This window comes from Peromyscus leucopus, chromosome 1 (genome assembly GCF_004664715.2).
Source record: "Peromyscus leucopus breed LL Stock chromosome 1, UCI_PerLeu_2.1, whole genome shotgun sequence".
Taxonomy (NCBI): Eukaryota; Metazoa; Chordata; class Mammalia; order Rodentia; family Cricetidae; genus Peromyscus; species Peromyscus leucopus.
Genome location: NC_051063.1, coordinates 131703275 through 131724377, shown reverse-complemented (window position 1 = coordinate 131724377; position 21103 = coordinate 131703275).

Below are 21103 nucleotides of genomic sequence, written 5' to 3'. Positions count from 1 at the left end.
AAATGTGCTACTTTTCACTAGGGATGGCAATCTAGCTCTCTACTACAGGCGATCCTGTGAAAGGTAGGAGGACAGTGGCCCAGCAGGTAACTCCTGCTTGCCTCTGAATATAGATAGGGTTGAGAAGTCAACAGGCAGACAGGACTTTACTCCCTATAATTCTTTCATTTTCTACTTTGGGCAAATATGTTCCTCCTTAAAGCAACCTCTGAAGACTCCTTTAAAAGTGATTGTATTGTAAGCCACCAGTAAAAATTTTCTGTTAACCTTGTCTATGGATGTTAAAATTTTGCTCTCTACATTTCTATTAACCACAGATATGCTATGTTTTTCTAGAATAAAGATAGTTCTCTTTCTAAAGCATTCTTTTTTCTCTCAAATATACTTACATAGAGTGTGGGCTAAAACAGAATTTTGAATTCTTCCTCTTCAGCATTATGGATTGCACTTCTTTATTTTCGTTGAAGATTTTCTAAAATTTTCTATTCAGATTTTATAAATCACTACTGTTTTAATTATTTACTCCTCTTACAACTGAATAATGAGTCTTTATTCATTTTTACTACTTCAACTTTCATTAGTTGACAGGAAAACAAAGCTTTCACCTCAGTAATATAAGAGATAGTTTATTCTGGAAACTCCTCTGTTTTCCCTGTCCTGCAAATATCTCAAATTCCTACATAGAATCAATTTTGTGCACTTCATAAGGTAACAGAACAAAATCATACATATATCAGCACATTTTTCAAACATGATCAATACAATATCAGAGAAGGTATTTAAAGAAATATATTTTTCAGTGATGGATTTTAAATTTTTTATATATTTATGGCACTGTGAGTGATGACATTACATACTAGCTCTCCTATGTAAAAGTATTTTCAGAGGGGGAGGAATGGCTTAGTGGGTAAAGTGCATTTCATAAATGCATTAATTTCTGAGCTTGATCCCCAGCACTGAGCTGTGCACAATGGTGTGTGCTTGTATTTCTAAGAATATATGTCTATCATCCCAGAACTTTGGAGACAGAGACATGGGGATTCATGGAGAACCCTGGACAATAGTCTAGATGAATCTGTCATATCCATGCTCTGATAAAACTGTCTGAAAACAAAAGTGGAAAGATATGGAGGGACACATTTAATGTTGACATCTGATTTTCACATGCACATGACACACACACACACACACACACACACACACACACACACACATTGTTTTATACAGTGTTTGCCTGGCACTGAGGGATCAGGACTCAAGATTACGACTTGGAATTGTTATCTTACTCTGAAAATGTCACGCAATTTTGATGGCCAAGTGCTGTTTACAAGAGAGATTCTTCACTTATCACCTGGAACAGGAAGATAAAGTGTAATACAGTATTTTAATTAGGCAGTTACTTCTGCTTTTGGCTGTGGGATTTAGCTTGAAAGTTACATATTGTCACTGTGAACTCCCACTCAGAAGAGCTTAGGTGGAAAGTGGAAAGGGTAGATGATTACAGGCTAGTTTATCTAAAAAAATAATAATTCATAACAAAGAATACCTTATTTATTCAGTTCATGAAGTTAATACTTAACAACATACAATTTGGGTCTTTGAATACACATATGCACATCAAAATTTACGTATGTGTGGAAACATAGTTCAATAGTAGACAATTTTTCTTGCTTTAATGAAGTTATGACTCTATCCAAAAGATGTGAGAAAGGGATTCAGGGTGTTTCATTTTTCTTTGTAGAAATCATTTTATTTTCTGCATGTACTAAGTAGGATGTTTAATTGTGATGTAATTAAATCATAAAGCAGTTTTTCAAGACAGGGTTTTTCTGTGTAGTGTTGGTACCTGTCCTGGATCTCACACTATAGACCAGGCTGGCCTCAAACTCACAGAGATCTGCCTGGCTCTGCCACATGAGTGCTGGGTTTAAAGGCATGCTCCACTGCCACCCAGCTGAAGCAGTATTTCTTAAAGGGTGAAGTATGTGTTAGTTTTGCAATATATGTTGACAAATTGTAAAGGACTTAAACTTACATTAAAATTTCAAAATAGTTATCTTCATTGAAAATTATCATGTTATAAGCCGGGTGGTGATGGCACATGCCTTTAATCCCAGCACTCTCGAGGCAGAGCCAGGAGGATCTCTGTGAGTTCGAGGCCAGCCTGGTCTCCAAAGCTAGTTCCAGAAAAGGCACAAAGCTACACAGAGAAACCCTGTCTGGAAAAACCAAAAAGAAAAAAGAATAAGAAAATTATCATGTTATATATTATATATCATATTTTTCCTCCTTTAGTGACAATAACTTCTTGAACGGGTTCTTTATCGTAGATGATATTTTTCAAATTATTACAATTACTTTATAATCTCAAATTCTAGATACTTCCAACACTAGTCATGGATTTAGAAGCATAGCAATTCAAGAAAAATATTTCTGAGTTGTTACCTACAGTTGAAAACCAGCATTACAACTGAGTATATTCTTTCCCTTTCAATATGCTTCCATTTCCCTAAAAGGTAATTGCAGTGTTCTGCTTCTGTCTGATACAGAGTCATCAGGATGTACATCATAATTCCTTGATGCAGAATTTCCTGGGTTTTACTGGAAGATGACGAAACAGATACAGAAGTTCCTCCCATTTTGCAACTTCCCCCAGTGACAAATAAAGATTCAACATATGTGGTTTAAGTCTCTGTGATCTCAGAAGCATGACCTTGAGTGCATTTTGTCTTCTGTTTTCAGGTTTATTATTTCATTGTTTGAGTCAGAACTTTGTAATCATATGGATTTTACAACATCCACCTTTTCTTTTAAGGTTGTTATCTTTAGATATGACTTTCCAAAGGCATCCTGAAGAGTTTCCCTTTTATAAGGAAAAGAATAGCACAGTGTTATTTCTGTGGTTATTGAAGTCATCTCATCCGTCAATCTGCCTTCTGCATTCAAAACAAAAAATTTATTGTATTTTTCAGCAGGCATGAAAGTTTGTTTCTTTTTTCTTTTAGTTTTATCATACTGTATTTTTTTTGCCAAAATATGTCTAAACAGATAAGTTAGATACAAAGTTTTATAGGAGATATTTGTTTCAGTGTCACATAATTAATCATCAAGTGTCCCATTTAAAACATAAATTCATGAATTTGTGGGTGCAAGGGTATCTATATGTCTTGTTTATTGAGCATTTGAGCAGAGGTATCTATATGTCTTGTTTATTGAGCATCCATTTATTTTTAAAGTTATTTAATACTCTTGTTAAAACTATCCATAGTAAAGTATTCCATCATGAACTGAAAAAAAAATTCAACATAGTCTTCTGGAAGGGATACTGAGGTTAAAATAGAGGACACAAATAGGTCCTTGGGAATTTATAGCCAAAGAACACCTGAAAGATCAGTGGGTGGGAAATTATTAAGCATACAGTGAGACTCTGGCTTAAGAATGAATGAACAGAATGATAAAATATTATCTTAAAATGATAACAAAGGAGAAATATCATCACATGTACAAGCAGATAGATTCTTTTTTTCTCTTTTTTATTATTATTATATTTTAGAATACTATTCAGTTCTACATAACAGCCACAGATTCCCTTGTTCTCCCCCTTCATGCTCCCCTCCCCTTACCCCCAGCCTACCACCCATTCCCACCTCCTTCAGAGGAAGGCCTCCCCTGAGGACTGAGATTGACCTGATAGACTCAGTCCAGGCAGGTCCAGTCACCTCCTCCCAGATTGAGCCAAGCGTCCCAGCATAAGTTCCAGCTTTCAAACAGCTAACTCATGCAATGAACACAGGATCTGGTACCACAGCCTAGATGCCTCCCAAACAGATCAAGCCAATCAACTGTCTCACCTATTCAGAGGGCCTGATCCAGTTGGGGGCCCCTCAGCCTTTGGTTCATAGTTCATGTATTTCCATTCGTTTGGCTATCTGTCCCTGTGCTTTATCCAACCTTGGTTTCAACAATTTTTGCTCATATAAACCCTCCTCTTTCTTGCTAATTAGACTCCTGGCTCTCCACCTGGGGCCTAGCCATGGATGTCTGCATCCAGATTCCTCAGTCCTTGGATGGGGTTTCTGGCACAACTATTAGGGTGTTTGGCCATCCCATCACCAGAGTAGGTCTGTCCCGGCTGTCTCTCGGCCATTGCCAGCAGTCTTTTGTGGGGGTATCTTTGTGGATTTCTGTGGGCCTCTTTAGCACTTTGTTTCTTCCTTATCTCGTGTGGTCTGCATTTACCATGGTCTCCAATATGGTGCTTTCTTAGAAAATTGGGGATCAATCTCCCCCAAGATCCAGCTATACCACTCTTGGGCATATACCCAAGAAATGTTCAATCATACCATAAGAGCACTTGCTCAGCTATGTTCATATCAGCATTATTTGTAATAGCCAAAACCTGGAAGCAACCTAGATGCCCTTCAACCGAAGAATGGTTAAATAAATTGTGGCACATATACACAATGGAATACTACTCAGCAGAGAAAAACAATGTCATCATGAGGTTTGCAGGCAAATGGATGGATCTAGAAAAAATCATCCTGAGTGAGGTAACACAGACTCAGAAAGTCAAATATGGTATGTACTCACTCATAGGAGGATACTAGATGTGGAACAAGGATGACTGGAATGTTACTCACATCACCAGTGAGGCTACCTGGAAAACAGGACCCCAAGAAAGACACGAGGATTGCCCAATGATGGACAAATGGCTGAGGTCTACATGAACAACTTGGACATGAGTGGGAGCAATGAAGGCAAAGGTCAAGGGAAAGAGAGCGGGTGATCCCAGCTTGATCAAGAACAGAGAGGGAGAACAATGAATAGCAGATATATTCTTGTTCAAAGAGGAATGTGTCTGATTAAAATACTTTCTCAGATGAGAGTGTAAAGATATCCTAAAAAAAAATGTTTTTTCATCCTGAATGAAATTTGATCCAAGAAAATAAAAAAAGTTCATCTATAGGATGCCAAGTTTTTGTTTGTTTGTATGTCTCATGGATTATACCTAATTTTTTCAGGTATAAACACAAGCTTGCCAAATGCTCTACTGTCATTTCACAGTCTGACACTTATAATTCCACTATTTATTATTATTTTAATAAGATCGTCCCTTTCTAGCTATATATGCCTTTTTCAATCAACAACACTTTTCATGAATTCTAAAATTAAATGTGAGTTTGGTACACTCTGGTTTGCTTTATTCTGAATCTCAGCATCAGCATAGCACAATGGAAATTAGAGTTCAAAACACTTTGAACAATCTCATTCCCTTCAATTTCTAAAACAGGGCTTTTAGCATGAGGAAGTTTCATGCTGAAATTCAATAAATGGACAGATTTAAGTGTCATGGAACTGGGGAGTCAGGGGAAAGAACAATGTCCCATTCTTCATAACAGGGAGTGACAGCTAACTCTCCCTATTCATATGTCATAATTTATCTTTATATTTTCTATAAATTATAACACTGCGTATAGACAATGAGAGTAATTAAAATTCCTCACCAATTGTGTGAAAAATGTAAGTAATTTTATTTTGATATTTTAGTCTGTATACTATGTTGATTTTTAAGCGGTCTGCAATTTTTACCTAGAGCCAAGACTTTACAGCCTGGTTCAGAAAACAAGTTTACATACACTTGTGTCACTGTCGATAGACTATTAAAGTCCTTCTCTTATCTAAGGAGAAATATCACATATCTCTGTCTTCTTGTACTTTATCATTGAGTTATATACATAACTGTTTATTTTTCAACACCCTTAGACTATGATAGAGTCATTCAAACTTTTTCATGCTCAAAAAAAGGTTCTAATTGATCCTGGTTATTGGTGACCCTGCTAATATTGGTGATTAAGATTAGCTTTAAAAAAAAAAGAAAACAACTGTGTGGTGACATGACACGACTGCTTTCAGCAGTTAAATGCACAGACTACTCTTCTAAGGAACCCAGGTATAATTATAAGCGAACACATTGTTGCTCATAACCATCTCTGATTCTCGTCCCATAGGATTTGAGGGATTGTTCTGTCCTTGTTAGGTCTGTCAGACATGTGCTGTATGGACATATGTTCAGGTAAACACTAATACACAAACACATGAAAACAAACAATATAAAATTCTACTTCATTGTAATTATCATGCTATTAAGGAAAATTGGATCTACGTAGGAATATTCCTCCCAAGAAAACTTGATAAAGATTTTGGAATTTATTGTCATTCAATAAATTGTCAGATTGTGGAAAGTTATAAACATATCTATCTATGATTTTAGTATAATATATTTATAGAATAGAAGAATTACTGATTATAATTGCACTTCCTAGTTTTTTATTGACTTCTGCTATTTTGTCTGATGAAATAAATTTTGCTCTGGCCTTGCAAATAGCAATAACCTTCCTTGAAAATGTGTTGCTGGTCTTTAGGATATTCTGTGAACACACATCTGTGTTTCAAGACCAGTAAAAAGACTCAATTCACTGTAAGGTCATATACATGAGGTAGATAGTTTTAACTCATTTAATTCATACTGTGCTCATAATAAAGCTGTGCAATTTACTAATTCCTGTACTACGGCTCTGGGGAATAGGTATTAAACTGGATTTTAAGAGAATAACCTGGTAGTGGAAAGGATAGTAAATTAGATCCTGCTATGTTTACTAATGTAGGTTCATTGAATGGGTATACTGGGTTTATTGTTAAAAAATTGCACACACACACTTTAAAAGGGAGCATATGTTTACTTTATGGATTGTCTATTAATAAGATCAAATGGTGTCCAAATTATCTGAACTAGAGATGCTGTTCTATGAGGGCAATACCAGCATGACTCCAGTCATGTAGTCACTGGCCACTGTCACTGTTCATTGGGACAACAGCAAGATATGTTCTACAGTCCTAGCATTCTGTGCATCTGGTTAATCTGTGTGGTAGAAATATCAGGGTTTTCTAAAAGATGTTCAGCTTTTTCTTGGACATGTTAACAAAGAGTTTCGTGGTTAGATGACCAAACCCAATGTCATCACCAGACAGACTCCTCTTGATTTCTTTCTACTTTCTTCTTACCTAGGACAGCAGTGCTGGTGCAGATCCAAGTGCTGCAGCAAGCTCACCACCCTTTCACTGCAGCCTGGGCTTGGAATGGAGACTCTAGGCAGCATTACTACAAACAAACCAATGGCAGAAACGTCCAACATTGACACCAGACACCTTAATGGGAATATTGATCTAATCCTCTGTGACCATCACCTTGTCTCTCATACTGTCATAGTGCAGGATTAGCACTGAATAGACAGAGATTATATTTCAGTCTGATGGCATAGTGTTATTTGATGGATAAAATGAAGACCTAACACATAAGCAGGCTTAGTATATTCTGGGAAGCATGGAGTACTTTAGGGGCATCAGATGAAAAGGATTAACATCTGATTTAAGCTACTTTCTTCGCCTGTGTTCTATGACCTAGAGTCTGGGGTCTTCTTTTTTCCTTTGCCACTGTCCAAGGTCTGTGTCAAAGCAACCTGCTGCTTTCTTTTGGGCTGCACTTTGTTATTCTCATCCCTTTGTTGTGTTCCAATCTCATTGTCTTAAATCTCTCCTTCCTTCCTACTTAGCTTGTCATGGATACATTAGGGGCTGGTACTTGATATCCTGAATATTAACGGGAACTGATGCCAGGAGAAGGTTCCTCAGACATGGACATGGCTCACTCATTTTATTTCCTTGGACTTCCCTGCAATTGTTGTATCTGTGTCACAAAACACCATGACACCACCAGTAACCTGTTTCTGATGGAAACACACAACTTTGTATTTTCAGATTCCAACCTGGACCATCACCCTATGAACCTATGCAGCAGATGGAGAGAAATGTGGCAGCATCAGCTATGAAACTATTGGGTTATACTTTGGCACAGGGACACAACCTTTTGTCAGGATGTCTTGATATCTGCAACGGCCGTAATCTGTGGACAGGATGTCTTGCAGGAGCATCTGGATCTTGTTAAACTTTATTGCCCATTTTTTAATTAGCTGCTTCTAGTGTATCTGTTGGAATTGTCATGGCACATTCCTGAGGTTCTTCCTGGAGCTGAGCACAGCCCCAGATCATCAAGAAGTCTAAAATGGTGGCCCTTTTCTAAGATAGAGTCTGTAAGTCAAGTCTAGGCCTTCATGGTGCATTCACACAATCATGCAAAGAACAGTTCTTGCTTTCGGTCATTAATGCTGGACTAAGTTAATCTTCTAGATTTCTTAATTGAAAACTTTTGTGGATGTTGATGCTGTTTCCATAGTAAATTCCTAAAGCCATCCTCTCCATCTGCTCTGAAAGTGAAAGTTCTATGACCTCAGCAATCTTCTGTTTTTTTTTTTTTTAAATTTTTTGTTTTATTTTGTTTTTTTTTTTAATCAACAAACTATTTGATCACTAATTTGGATGTGTCAAAATCTGTGGTGATTCCCTTCTTCCACATAGTGATCTCCTCTTTGTAGGAGTGGGATGACAAGAAAGAGGAAGACAGTTACCTGTACCAATCTTTTAATCATCATTCCTTCTTGTTTTACCCCTTGTTAGTTCTGGCTTCTCAGTTGATATTTCTTTCTAGCAACTAGAGTTGTGAGGCTCCATTTCTTTGGATTTAACTCGTTTTCAAATCTCTTCTTATTTTCATTTTTATGCTACTATATACCAAGACAAAATACAAGAACACACTGTATTTTTCCTTCAGGTTGTAACAAGAATTCTTTGTAATTTCCTTTCTTCAAGAACTAAACCATGTTTTCTGAATACACTGGGGGACATTTTATCCACCTGTGTATATCTTGGCTTGGCTTATTTGGAGGTGCTTCTTGTTCCTCTCCTCCCTTTAGTTATTTAGTAAAATGTTCATGCAATGTTGTTCCCAAGATCCAAAGTGATGTTATTTAACCTTATGAAGTGTTCACCATGTGCTGGCTGTGTAATGTGAGAGGCTACAGATATTAAGATGCCATTCTGTACTGAAAAATAGCATGAAATCCCTGTTCCTTTTTGTTGCTATTAACAAGAACACAACAAAGCTCTTGTCCTGAGGCACTTGGGCAATCAGTGTCTCCATCAAAGGAGACCATTTAGGCATTAACTTAGGCCTCCAAAATGGTGGGAAAGGATGACTTCCGTCACCAAAAAAAAAAAAAAAAAAAAAAAAAAAATCTCCTTACCTTCCCAGCTTGTCAAGGTTCTCAGAAATCTTCCTGGAAAGAGACAATGAACCCTTATTCTGCCTCAGTTATATGCAGTCACTCCAAAATTCCTTTTTGCTCATAGCTCTTCTGTTGACCTTCACTATACACACCTCCATGCTCTTTTTTTGGATACAAATATAACCCAAATATAAGAGAAAATTTTTTCTCTTCTATTAATGTTCATTTAATCAATATAAAATGAACTTCTTTGATGTTTCTCATTAGTTGTGATTTCATGTCTGTTTCATCAAATACTTGAACAAAAAGAACTGCTTGTTTAATTGGTGCATTTAATTGAAAAACCCTTCTGCATTCAATCATTTTAAAGCATTCATGCATTTGTGGTGATCTTCATTTTGTGAATTGAAATAGTGATTAATGATACCTAACTCTTGATCCATCCCAGTAGTCTGTACTGTGTCTTTCTATTGGGAAAAAAGACCATTAATCATCATCATCATTATTGAAAATACATACTGATTCCTGTTATTTTGACCTTGTCTTATTTAGGTGATTCCTGTTCTTCTTTATTAAAAAGTTATTTATTCAATGAGTATTTAAGTGTGAATTCATACATTGCATACCATGTGTCAGGAGCAACTATCATGCAGTGGGGTCTCTCCACCTCATTTTTAGGAGGGGTCTTTGTTGTTGTATCTACCACAGCATATAGTAATGTGTTCCTAGACAATTTTCTGATCATTGCATTTCAAATTTACTCATATTTTTCTCTTTGGCTACTTTTTGCTTACATTGTTTGTTCTGTATAGTCAGTATTTAAATTGCAATAAATGGAAGGGAGCAGCCGGGCAGTGATGGCGCATGTCTTTAATCCCAGCACTCGGGAGGCAGAGGCAGGCAGATCTCTGTGAATTTGAGGTCAGCCTGGGCTACCAAGTGCGTCCCAGGAAAGGCACAAAGCTACACAGAGAAACCCTGTCTCGAAAAATCAAAAAATCAAATAAAATAAAATAAACAATAAATGGAAGGGAGCACACACACACACACACACACACACACACACACACACACACACACACATACACAATGCATTCCACACATTTTTTCTATTTATATTACTAAATATTTCCTGTATCTGGATTATGTACACATGGTTTTCAAGCTTAGAATTGATGTCTTCATGCATACTATGTGTAGAAATAACCTATATTTAACTTCAATACACAGTTATTCCTTATTGTTACATAAGAAGATAAATAGTTTTAACCTGTTGATCCTGCAAACTAAGGAAATTTAAAATATTAGAAATGAGCATTATTACATATAAGCAATGGACAAATGAGTGAAATGATAAATTTCTGTCTTGAGAGGAAACTCACAGAGATAGACAACACAAATACAATAAGAATGGGGTTTTTATCCAGAGCTATTACTATCAAATATTAGTATGGAACATTAACTTTAAGGTTCACAGGCATGCAACCAGCATTTAAAAGTCATTAAATGTTATTCAGTGTAAGTGATTTTAGATACAAAAACAAGTAGCTAAAGCATGCAAATTAGAGATGTAAAAGACAAAGAAAGGATTAGTAATTGAATAAAAACAGGAGGATGTAAAGAAGACTAAACAAGATGGCAATTAACAAAGAAATTATGTGGATTTTCTTCATGAGAGTAGGTGAGAATGTTATATTGTGTGTGCCTGTGTGTGATTTGTTTTTTGTAACTAAATATGCCAATCCAAAAAAAGAGAAAGAAAGAAAAACTGGTGAACTGGAAAATTTGGATTTTGAAGAATAAAAAAAATAGGGGAAAGGGGAAGGCAGCACTACAAGAAGATCCCATGAAAGGAAAGAAAGTGTGTGCAATTGAATAAATGCAATACCCTAAGACCATGTGGAAATGACCAGAAAAATAATATGCTTTTCAGAATTGAAACTTCTTTTGATTTCCATGTTTTTCTCTGTGACAGATTGTAAGATAAACTCTCCTCCTGAAGGAGACAAGTTTGGTTGAAGTTCAGACTTCTTCCTTAGCTTAAAGCAATGATTCTCGACCTGTGGGTTGAGGAGCAGCATATCACATATTTCCATTATCATTCCTAACAGTAGCAAAGGGAGAGTTATAGAGTAAAAAACAAAGATTTGTGGTTGGGGGTCACCATAGTGTGAGGAACTCTTAAAGGGCTGCAGGATTAGGAAGGCTGAGAACAACTGTCTTAAAGGCTCATGTCAGAGTTCCAGGGCTCATTGTGTGTTGTGGAGTCAGTGATTCCCTTGCTCACAGTGCCATCTACAGTCCTACAAAATGAAGGTGCCTAAGGAAAGGTCATGAAAGTTCTGAAAAGAAAGCTGGTGGTTAGAGAACAAATTACTGTGTTCAGTTCAGTTGAACTCTTATTTCAATATTGAAATGTAACAAATAATTGCCAAAGTAGAGGGATATTTAATGCTTCCTTGTAAAGAAATAAGGAATTCTGGTCCATGGCATATTTTCTTGCCACTTCCTATGCATACAATTGCTGCAGATAGTAAAAGAGACTACTATAAGGCTGTTTGTTATTTTATTTACAAACAGGGAGGAATAAGAATATATTGGCATGTGCACACACATTTTTGACATTTGGCTCATAAATTTATTCAGTTGACCTTGTGTTGTGATATTTAATCTTGACTGATTGTATGTGGTATATTTCCATAAACATTTTTTTTCTACAGTTGATTCTATGGTTCACAAGCCTAGAAGAATCCCTTAAGTTAAATCTCTCATGTACATTAGTAGTGTAATAACTTTGGTAGAGTGGTGTATGTATTTGGCGAAGTCTCCAGGTGGTGTTCTGTCCCCTGAGCCCCTGCTGAAATCAATTTAACTGAATGCCTGTAGCCCAGGGAAGCACCATTCTTTTCAAAGTGAGTGGTAGATTTGCTGGAATATAGAGTTCCTGTGCTTGGTGGCTAGGACCTAAAGACCAACTGAAGTTTCACTCTTTTGTTCTCTATTGTGACTGCTTGATGTGAAAAAGTGTGGTGATCCTCTCCCTCTGTTTTCCTTTGTCTATGCTTAAGTGTATTTAATCCAGCTGTTGGGAAGTTTAACTAAGGTCTAATACACAGCCAATTATTTCACCATGTAGCCCACAGTGAAAATGTTTTCTATTTCCTCTTACTGTCAGTTTTGATCCTTCCTCCTTAAATTTTTCTTAATTTTAGATTGATTAGTTTTTTCTCCAAAAAAATTGGTAGTATTTTGTTTAAAAGTACATTTAATTTATGTAGAATTATTAACATGCTGAAATGAAGTTCTAGCCTTCCTCTTCATTATTATAAATTGGGGTTTCTCCATATTATAATAATCTGAAGCATTTAACCATAATAAGTGATGTCATTGATATATTTGGAAGCTGGTGTATTGCATTTGTCCTTTATTGTTATTTTGGTTTTCTAATGGTTATTTATTAATTTGAATTTTCCAGCAAAGTAATTTTAACATGAGATTTGTTGATACAATGTCAAATATTCTTCACATTGTTGAGCATCAATTATAAAATAAGATTTTAAAATTATCCAGAGACAGGACCGGTGGCAGAGACAAGCAGATGCAGGTAGGCCCACAGTGGCGGCCCGCAGAGGTAGTCGGGCCAGGCTGAGGCAGTCAATAGGGACATTCAGGCCCTGCGGCAGCAAGCAGAGACCTACAGGCTCAGTGGCGGCCCACAGAGGTTGACAGGACCAGCAGCAGTGACAAGCAGAGCTAGGTAGGCCCGCGGCGGCAGCCGGCAGAGACATACAGGCCCAGCAGCAGGTGGCAGAGACATACAGGCCTGGCAGTGGCCCACAGAGGCAGGCAGACCACAGAGGTAGACAGGCCCAGCAACAGAGACAAGCAGACACAGCATGGAACAGGGACGCCTCTAACCCAAACACCCGGGGAAGAAGCTATCTCCATGGGACGGAACCAGAACGAATCTGAACACTCCGTCTGAGGACAACCCAGGGCCCAGCTGCTGATCCTGTGAAACCCAACAACTTGGAGGTGTTGGTGAGACTACCCTGCTCAGCTGAAACCCATCTGGGAGAGGATTCAGATGCCTACAGTTGGAAGTCTGAAGAAACAAGATCAGCTGAGGAGTTGACAAATGAACAAAACGTGACCTGGGAACACAGAAGAAGGTGCTACCCAGCCACCAAACCAGAAGACCAGAATCATAAGTATATACTTCACCGACTGAGATCAGCTGCCCCTAAAGAAATAGCCCAATAGCACCAATTTAACCAAGAACTCCTACTAAACCAGGACTAAAAATTAGAACAAGAGATGCACTCTCAGACACAGATACCACCTGCACCACACAGAGGAAGAGATGAGTAGACGCCAGTGCAAAAATACAGGCAACAACATAAAGACCTATATGGCAACATCAGAGCATCAATTCCTGCAAGACCTGAACATACCAACACAGAAGAAACAGAAGAAATCAACCCTAAAAATGACTTTAAGAAGATGATAGAGGCCCTTAAAGAAGAAATAAAACATTCCCTCAAAGAGGAAATAAAAAACTTTCCTTAAAGAGGAAATGAAAAACTCCCTTAAAGAGGAAATAAAAACTTCCCTTAAAGAGGAAATGAAAAACTCCATTAAAGAGGAAATAAAAAAAACCTTAAAGAAATGGAAGAAAAAAACGAACAAAAAATGAGAAGAAATCAAAGAAAGCCAAGAAAAAGCAATTAAACAGATGAAAGAAACATTCTAAGATCTGAAAAATGAATTTGAGACAATAAAGAAAACACATGCCGAGGGAATGCTGGAAATAGAAATCCTGACTAAATGAACAGGAACTACAGAAACAAGCATAACCAACCGATTGCAAGAGATAGAACAGAGAATCTCTGAAACTGAAGACACAATAGAGAAAATAGATTCGTCAATCAAAGAAAACACTAAAGACAAAAAAGTCATAACACAAAACGTCCAGGAAATTTGGGACACCATGAAAAGACCAAACCTAAGAATAATAGGGATAGAAGAAGGAGAAGAATACCAACTCAAAGGCACAGAAAATATATTCAGAAAAATCATAGAAGAAAACATCCCTAACCTAAAGAAAGAGATACCTATGAAGATACAAGAAGCTTACAGAACACCGAATAGGCTGGATCCAAAAAAAAGTCCCCTCGCCACATAATAATCAAAACACTAAACACACAGAACAAAGAAAAAATATTAAGAGCCGCAAAGGAAAAAGACCAAGTAACATATAAACGCAAACCCATCAGAATAACACCAGACTACTCAATAGAGACTATGAAAGCTAGAAGATCATGGACAAATCTCATGCAGACACTAGGAGACCACGGATGCCAACCCAGACTATTATACCCAGCAAAACTCTCAATCACCATAGGCGGAGTAAACAAAATATTCCAGGATAAAACCAGATTTAATCAATACCTGTCCACAAACCCAGCCCTACAGAAAGCACTAGAAGGGAAAATTCAACCCAAAGAAGCTAAACACATCCATGAAAAATCAAGCAATAGATAATACCACACCAACATACACCACAGAAGGACAACACAACACAACCACAAAAAAATAACAGGAATTAACAGTCACTGGTCATTAATATCCATCAATATCAATGGTCTCAACTCACCTATAAAAAGACGCAGGCTAACAGAATGGATAAGAAAACAGGACCCATCCATCTGCTGCATACAAGAAACACACCTTAACTTCAAAGACAGACACTACCTCTGAGTAAAGGGCTAGAAAAGGCTTTCCAAGCAAATGGACCTAAGAAACAAGCTGGTGTAGCTATCCTAATATCTAATAAAATAGACTTCAAACTAAAATCAATCAAAAGAGACCAGGATGGACATTACATATTTATCACGGGAAAAATCCACCAAGATGAAGTCTCGATTCTAAACATTTATGCTCCAAATACAAAAGCATCCACATTCATAAAAGAAACACTACTAAAGTTTAAAACACACATCAAACACCACATATTAGTAGTGGGAGATTTTAACACACCACTCTCACCAAAAGACAGATCTACCAGACTGAATCTTAACAAAGAAATAAAGCACCTAACAGATGTTATGACTCAAATGGACCTAATAGATATCTACAGAACATTCCATCCTAACACAAAAGAATCTACCTTCTTCTCAGCACCCCATGGAACCTTCTCAAAAACTGACCACATGGTTGGACACAAAACAAACCTCAACAGATACAAAAAAAATGGAATAACTTCCTGTATCTTATCAGACCACCATGCCTTAAAGTTAGACCTCAACATCAACAAAAATTATAGAAAACCCATAAACTCATGGAAACTGAATAATGCCCACCTGAAACATCAATGGGTCAAGGAAGAAATAAAGAAAGAAATTAAAGAGTTCCTAGAATTCAATGGAAATGAAAGTACAACATACCCAAACTTATGGGACACTAGGAAAGCAGTGCTAAGAGGAAAATTCATAGCTCTAAATGCACACATAAAGAAGATGGAGCAATCCCATACCAATGAATTAACAGTACACCTGAAAGCTCTAGAACAAAAAGAAACAAACTCACCCAGGAGAAATAGATGTCAGGAAATAATCAAATTGAAGGCTGAAATCAACGAAATAGAAAACAAGAGAACAATACAAAAAATCAATGAAACAAAGAGTTGGTTCTTTGAAAAAATCAACAAGATAGACAAACCCCTAGCCAAATTAACCAAAAGGCAAAGAGAGAACACCCAAATTCACAAAATCAGAAATGAAAAGGGAGACATAACAACAGACAACGAGGAAATCCAGAGAATCATCAGATCATACTTCAAAAACCTGTACTCCACAAAAATAGAAAACCAGAAAGAAATGGACAATTTTCTGGATAAATACCACATACAAAAATTAAATCAAGACCAGATAAACCATTTAAATAGACCAATAACCCCTAAAGAAATAGAAACAGTCATCAAAAGTCTCCCAACCAAAAAAAGCCCAGGACCAGATGGTTTCAGTGCAGAATTCTACCAGACTTTCAAAGAAGAACTAATACCAATACTCTTCAAAGTGTTCCACACAATAGAAACAGAAGGAACACTACCAAACTCTTTTTATGAGGCTACAATTACCCTGATACCCAAATCACACAAAGATGCAACAAAGAAAGAGAACTACAGGCCAATCTCCCTCATGAACATTGATGCAAAAATACTCAACAAAATATTGGCAAACCGAATCCAAGAATACATCAAAACAATCATCCATCAGGACCAAGTAGGATTCATCCCAGGGATGCAAGGATGGTTTAACATATGAAAATCAGTCAATGTAATACACCATATAAACAAACTGAAAGAAAAAAAGCACATGATCATCTCCTTAGATGCTGAAAAAGCCTTTGACAAAATCCAACACCCCTTCATGATAAAGGTCTTAGAAAGATCAGGAATACAAGGAACATTTCTAAACATAATAAAAGCAATTTATAGCAAGCCAACAGCAAGCATCAAATTAAATGGAGAGAAACTCAAAGCAATACCACTAAATTCAGGAAGAAGACAAGGCTGTCCACTCTCCCCATATTTATTCAATATAGTACTAGAAGTTGTAGTTAGAGCAATAAGACAACAAAAGGAGATCAACAGGATACAAATTGGCAAGGAAGAAGTCAAACTTTCACTATTTGCAGATGATATGATAGTATACATAAGTGACCCCAAAAACTCTACCAGGGAACTCCTACAGCTGATAAACTCCTTCAGTAAAGTGGCAGGATACCAGATCAACTAAAAAAAAATCAGTAGCCCTACTTTACACAAATGATAAAAGGGCTGAGAAAGAAGTCAGAGAAACATCACCCTTTAAAATAGCCACAAATAATAAAAAATACCTTGGGATAACACTAACTAAACAAGTGAAGGACCTTTTTGATAAGAACTTTAAATCTCTAAAGAAAGAAATTGAAGAAGATATCAGAAAATGGAAGAATTACCCATGCTCATGGATAGGTAGGATTAACATAGTAAAAATGGCAATCTTACCAAAAGCAATCTACAGATTCAATGCAATCCCCACCAAAATCCCAACACAATTCTTCACAGACTTGGAAAGAAGAATACTCAATTTCATATGGAAAAACAAAAGACCCAGGATAGCTAAAAGAATCTTATGATAAAGCAACCTTTGGAGGCATCACCATCCCTGACCTCAAACTCTACTATAGAGCTATAGTAATAAAAACAGCTTGGTACTGGTATAAAAACCGACATACAGACCAATGGAATCGAATTGAAGACCCTGACATTAATCCATGCACATATGAACACCTGGTTTTTGACAAAGGAGCCAAAACTATACAATGGAAAAAAAGAAAGTATCTTCAACAAATGGTACTGGTATAACTGGATGTCAATATGTAAAAGATTACAAATATTTCCATATCTGTCACCATGCACACAACTCAAGTCCAAGTGGATCAAAGACCTGAACATAAATCCAGTTACACTAAACTTAATAGAAAAGAAAGTAGGAAGCACTCTTGAATGCATTGGCACAGGAGACCATTTCCTAAATAAAACACCAACAGCACAGACCCTGAGCACAACAATTAATAAATGGGACCTCTTGAAATTGAGAAGCTTTTGCAGGGTAAAAGACACAGTCAATAAGACAAAAAGACAGCCAACAGAATGGGAAAAGATCTTCACCAACCCCACATCTGAATTCACAAAACAAGAACTACAAATGGCTGAAAGACACTTAAAGAAATGCTCAACATCCTTAATCATCAGAGAAATGCAAATCAAAACAACTCTGAGATACCACCTTATACCTGTCAGAATGGCTACGATCAAAAACACCAATGACAGCCAATGTTGGAGAGGATGTGGAACAAAGGGAACACTCCTCCACTGTTGGTGGGAATGTAAACTTGTACAACCACTGTGGAAATCAGTATGGCAGTTTCTCAGAAATTAGGAATGGAACTAGCACAAGACCCAGCCATCCCACTCTTGGGCATATACCCAAGGATTGCTGATTCATACCATAAAGATACATGCTCATCTATGTTCATAGCAGCACTATTTGTAATAGCCAGAACCTGGAAACAGCCTAGATGCCCATCAACGGAAGAATGGATGAAAAAAATGTGGTACATATACACAATGGAGTACTACTCAGCCGAGAAAAAAATGAAAGCATGAAATTTTCAGGCAAATGGCTGGAACTAGAAAAAATCATCCTGAGTGAGGTAACCCAAACCCAGAAAGACAGTCATGGTATGTACTCACTCATAAGTGGATTCTAGATATAAAATAAAGAACAATCAGACCACAACCCATAGAACCATAGAGGCTATATATATATATAGCATGAAGGTCCCTAGGACGACCGTGGCTTACAATAAATTTCGGTTTTACTCAATTATTGAAAAAAAATAGCCAAATGAATGGAAACACATGAACTATGAACCAAAGGCTGAAGGGCCCCCAGCTTATCAGGACCTCTGAATAGGTGAGACAGTTGATTGGCTTGATCAGTTTGGGAGGCAACTAGGCAGTGGGACCAAGTCCTGTGCTCATTGCATGAGTTGGCTGTTTGAAACCTGGAGCTTATGCAGGGACACTTGGCTTAGTCTGGGAGGAAGGGACTGGACCTGCCTGGACTGAGTCTACCAGGTTGATCGCAGTCCTTGGGGGAGGATTTGCCCTGAAGGAGGTGGGAATGGGGGGTAGGCTGGGGGTAAGGGGAGGGGGTGGGAGGGGGGAGAATAGGGGAACCCGTGGCTTATATGTGGAACTGAATGGTATTGTAAAATAAAATAAAATAAAAAACAAATAAATAAAAAAATATATAGTTCTAGTTTAAAAAAATTATCCAAGTGTCAATAAACTTTCTCTTCTTTGTTTTAAAACTAGTACAGGTGTCAGAGTGTTTCCTATCCTCACTTAACACAATCTATCACTTGGTAATTTCTCCATTATTGGTCTTTCAACTTTGACACTTCCCTTTCATTCACAGTTTCCAATATTCTGTTTTCATATGAAAATTTGAACCAAACTTTATAATTCAGAGTTCAACACTTTGTTTCTGTTCCAAAGAGTCTCTTAGTAAATAACTGAAATCTTGTGAGACATTGGTCTTTCTTTGTTAGGGCAGGAAAACAATGATAGAACACATGTGAATTGAGTAGACTTAGGGAGCTTGTCCATTAAAGAGCTATTTGCCAAGGGAGTCTTTGAAGAAGAAAGTTAATACTGAATCCTCCAGAATTTCCTCATAGTAAAATCATGGTAGAATATCCACAATATAATGATTATGGTCATACAGTCGTTAAAGCCTTTATTTTACCTCAATTTTATACTTTAGGATAGAAAAGTTAGGACAACATTTGAAAAGGTAAGAGTAAGGATAGGAATTCACATGCAAATCACTAATAGTTGTTACCGTGAATCTTGATCTATCATTTTTTTATTAATTTTTACATTTTTGGTATATTAACTATCTTATCTCAAGATAAGCATATGGTTACGGTGATAAAGGACAAAAAAGGGAAATGAATTTGTAATGGAAACTCTCCCTTGTACCTATAATTCCTGCCATTAAGAAGTCAATGCATTAACTACATTGGATTTCTGCTGCCTCATTTCACATGTATAATTATATGATCATTTTCATATCTGAACACAATTATTACCAGGAGCTGTATAATAATGCAAATTTTTGCAAAACAAGTAAAGTTTGGAACTCCACTCTTAAAAAGGAAATGGGACTATTAGAGAGAACATCCTAGACATTATAATCTGGACAGCAGTTATAGAAGACTGTTTGTGAATACTCCTATTTCGCATTGCAGGAAGGACAACCACATATGCACGGTTGAGGAAACAAAGGAAGCAAAATATCTTAACATATCCAAACAAATTTCTTTTCTATAAAATTTCTTAGTTATTTCTTTTGTGGGTTTTTTTTTGTGTGTGTATATGTTTGGCCTGCAGGTATGTTTGTTCATCACATGTAAGCCTGGTGCCCAAGGAAGTTCAAAGAGGGTGATGGATCCCTGTAAGGGGAGCTACAGACTGTTGTAAACCAACATTTGGGTGAAGGGAATCAAACACAGGTCCTCTTCAGGAACAACAATTTGTCTTGACTACTGAGCCATGATATTTGAACATGGAGTTTCCATGTTCAATGAAGGATTCTTAAACTGTTGATCATAATGTTTATGGCTTTGAGTCTTTTCTGCCTTGTTACTGGAGTATATCATATTTAATTCTTGATGGTGCTTTTACTTCAGTTTTCTCATCATCAAAATTTTCATCTCCATTCTCATCATAACAACTATAACCATTTTTTATTCATAATCATTATCTGCATCATCACTCATAATCTTCAGCTTGATTTACATTCTTCTGTTGAACCATTTTGTCTTTACTTGGGACACATTCCTTTCCAGATACATTTAAGGGTTCTACACTCTCCACAATTAGTCTGTTAATTGTGCATTTTCTTCAACAGCTGATAGGTGCAACCTAATAATATGAATAGGCCCTAACCACATCAACATGAATATGACAGGTTGTTTAATATCAATGCAGCCAATGGAAATTTAAGTGTACAAACATATTCACATTTGCAAGTATTAGAATAATTGGACAACCTGCATAATTCATTGTTTTTACTTCAAAAATATTTAAGTCATTTTTGTCCCAGGCCTATAATTGATTGACATTTCTTAAAATTAAGTGGTATTTGTTATAATTATTATCACTGAAAATTCATAATCTTTGCTAGCGTATAATTTATAACAAAATGTAACTAAATATTATGGGATCATCCCCATAACAACTCAGTCTTCTCAGAGGTGAAGGAGGCACACATGTCATTATCAGAGAAGATTAAAGGATGTAACTG